This window comes from Dipodomys merriami, unplaced genomic scaffold, assembly GCF_024711535.1.
Source record: "Dipodomys merriami isolate MVZ:Mamm:240054 unplaced genomic scaffold, mDipMer1.0.p SCAF_27, whole genome shotgun sequence".
Taxonomy (NCBI): Eukaryota; Metazoa; Chordata; class Mammalia; order Rodentia; family Heteromyidae; genus Dipodomys; species Dipodomys merriami.
The window spans coordinates 10805731-10808940 of record NW_027204159.1 but is presented as its reverse complement, the minus strand read 5'-3'; the positions used below and the strand labels follow the sequence as shown (position 1 = coordinate 10808940).

The following is a 3210-nucleotide window of genomic DNA, read 5'->3' as shown; positions in this document are numbered from 1 at the left end:
CAAATCAATTTTCTGTCCTTGGTTTTTCCCTTTAATTAGAAGTAGGAGAGCCACTGGGTGACATACTTATTTTTAATAATGTTATTTGTGGGAGAACATGTTTATTTTTACTTTGTTATGCTTGATGCAGGACATTTTACAGATGTTGAGAGACTGTTTTAGGATGTCTGGAAGGGACAATGAAAGACTGTGGTTTAACAACAAAGCTTCTCAGAGCACTGAGGCCTCATGGTGGATTGTTGAAGTGTAAGATCCTGGTTAGTCTTGCTCTTGGCAGGGTAGTACTGCTCCTGTTTGCATGCACTTCAGTGTCCTTTATGGTTAGCCTTCCCAAAGGCGTTATTGTGATTATTGCATCATTTGTTTTTATTTGCAAGAGTGTCTTAGAAGCTTCAGAATGGTTGTAAACTCATTACTGTTTCTAACTGTAAAATGTTATGATTGCCCATGGAACTCACACCAAAGGCAAACAAAAGTAAATAAAAATCCTTCCTTTGTGTCCTTCCTCTTTATCTGTATTTTCAAACACTCTGCACTAGGGGCCCAGAGCTGGAAGATTACTCAAGGCCAACGTTCTTCCATCCAGGTCATAGCTCATTCTGATTTAGAACCAGTTTGTCTTCCAAGGACTTTAGGATATAAGTGAACCACCTCCACTCAAAATTACAGCTGGCATATTTATTTTAAAGGGCAGAGTAAAATTAATGACCTACAAAATTCCTATCACATTAGCTTTCTCATCCTTCAAATGAGGTAACAACCCAACTGTATATCTAGTTCTGAGAAAACCAACACTTACCTAAAAGCTTCAATACAGGACACCTACCAGGCACTGGAAAAGCAAACTACATTAGGAAAATGGATTCGATTTTATTTTTTACTTTAAAAAATTTTTTTTGTCAGTCCAGGGGCTTGAACTCAGGGCCTGGGCACTGCCCCAGAACTTCTTTTGCTCAAGGCTACACTCTACCACTTGAGCCACAGCACCACTTCCAGCTTTTTTGTTTGTGTGGTACTGAGGAATCGAACCCATGGCTTCATGCATGCTAGGCAAGCACTCTACCACTGAACCACAGTCCTAGCCCCTAAAACAATAGTTAGATGCTACAAAGTAGGTGGCAATGCCTTAACTGTATGCAAGTAGTCAGACCCAAGGGCCTCTTCATCCTTGTCAAGGAGAATGCTAACCTTCTCTCCTTTCATACAACACTAGTTTGAACTGTATTATTACTGCTACAAGTCACTTTCTTGGGCCCAGTCAGCAAAGCATTCAAATTGTTTTTCAACATGTTTATATTTCCCTTTTTAATATCAAATAGAATGCAAGACACATAAGTCTTGTTATTCAAAGCCATGGTTTTTATGGCATGAGTAATGTCTTGTTTGGTACTCTGTAGGTAGTTTTCTGTGGGTAGAATGGTAAAGTATTATTAATTGACTTTCTATCCATATTTGGTGATAAGTTGTCATTTCTTGCCAAATAAAGAATTCGGGCAGACATCATGGTGACAGAGTTAGAAGGAGTATTTTACTTCCAAGAGCTTCCAATCTGGGTAAACTCTTCTGCTACCCTTCTGAAATCCTTCAGTTGATTCCATTGCCCTCACAATGTTACTTTCTAGAACCCAGAGTTCCTGGGTTCCAGGTAATCAGCTACTAACTACTTGTCTCTACGTTAGCTGCTTTAACAGTAAGGATCAATTTCTATTTGGCAGGTACAGAAACTGAGGCTCCAGAAGGCTAACTCATTTAATAAGTGAACAACATGAACAACATCCAAGTAGCAGAGGAGAATTCAAAGCCAGACCTCTAAATCCTCAGGCTTCTTTCCCTACAGTCAACTGTGACTATAGTTGATTTCCTGGAATGAGGGACAATCACAAAATATGCATATTTTATAAAATTATTTAACAGCTTCAACGGGAAAATACTGAATACAAAATAAGGAGATACATGTCCTGTCCTTGGCTCTGCCGATTACCTGTGAGTCATTTTACCTAGTTTTCTTCACTTCTAAAGTGATGGAAGCCGCCTGCCAACTTCTGGGACTTTTGCTAAGCCTGTTCCTGTGTGGGATTGCCTCTGGTCGAGAGCACATGTGTTTGGATGTTAAAGGTACATGAGGTGCTTTGTGAGGAGACCTGCTAACATAGCCCTTTATGAACCTGACTCTGCAGCATTTAGTCAGGTTTCACGGAACTCAGGTTCCCTAGAAAATAATTTGGGAAGTAATGTTCCAAATTCTCTTTGGGCTCTAAAATTGGGTAGTGGACATTTTAGCCCCTGAAATGTTCCATACCTTCAACCCATGTGCTCTCTTTTAATTGTGAGTTTCCATCTCCTACTGAACACAGTGGACAACAAATAAATGCTATCAAGTAATTTATTCAACTTTTAAGGTTAATGTATTCTAAACAAGGCTTATTTAATATGTTTGGAGAAATGTAGCCCATCAGAGAACAGTTCTGGACTGGGAAGAACTGTGCTCTGGGAACTGGATGAAACACATCAACTCTCCCCAGAGCCAACCAGAGAGATGCCAGATGACATTTCAGTCCCATTTGGCTATGTGAGTTTCATCCAAGTTCAAAAATAAAAGACACAGTCTGCCTCTGGTTAGTAGACTTCTGATCTATCTGTCCGCTTGGTCTGGTGTGCAGAAAATCAAAGCATTTGGTGTTGGGTGTCACTGACTAGTCATTCTGATGTGACAGACATTTTTTTCCATCCTCCCTCTAGTAGTTTACAAGATATGTTGATGCTGCCAGATTCTCCCAGGGGATAAAAAAAAAAAACCCTTTTCATCCCTCCAATGCCACTCGGTGTCAACTTCAGCAGTAAATTACCAAATGCCACCCTCATGGCTTGAAAGAGCTTATTCACAAAGAAAGTGCCCAAGAGTTTCCCAGGAGCTAACTTGACTTGTCAACTATGTAACATTACTTATTTGTGTTTGACCAAGAATACAAATTCACTGTAATATTCAATACAATAAGTACACAGAAAAGGATTTGTAACCGGTGCAATTGGTTTTAATGAAGAATCTTAATATAGCATTATTTTAATCTTTGGAAACACAGTTTCCAATTTTACAATTGACAAATTTTCCAATATGACATCCAAGTTTTATGTAGTTATGTAATATTGGAATAAGACTTTTTAACAATATAAAAAGAAGCATAATGAGTCTATTCACACTTATTTTTATTT

The 3210-nt window shown here is 38.8% G+C and overlaps 1 non-coding gene across 1 annotated transcript; it reads right to left on the bottom strand.

Moving 5' to 3' along the window:
- Window positions 1-1085: 1085 nt before the first annotated feature.
- On the bottom strand, window positions 1086-1210 carry LOC138837543 (U6atac minor spliceosomal RNA). The gene has a single exon (XR_011375346.1). It is a non-coding gene; the product is annotated as a U6atac minor spliceosomal RNA (small nuclear RNA).
- Window positions 1211-3210: the final 2000 nt, after the last annotated feature.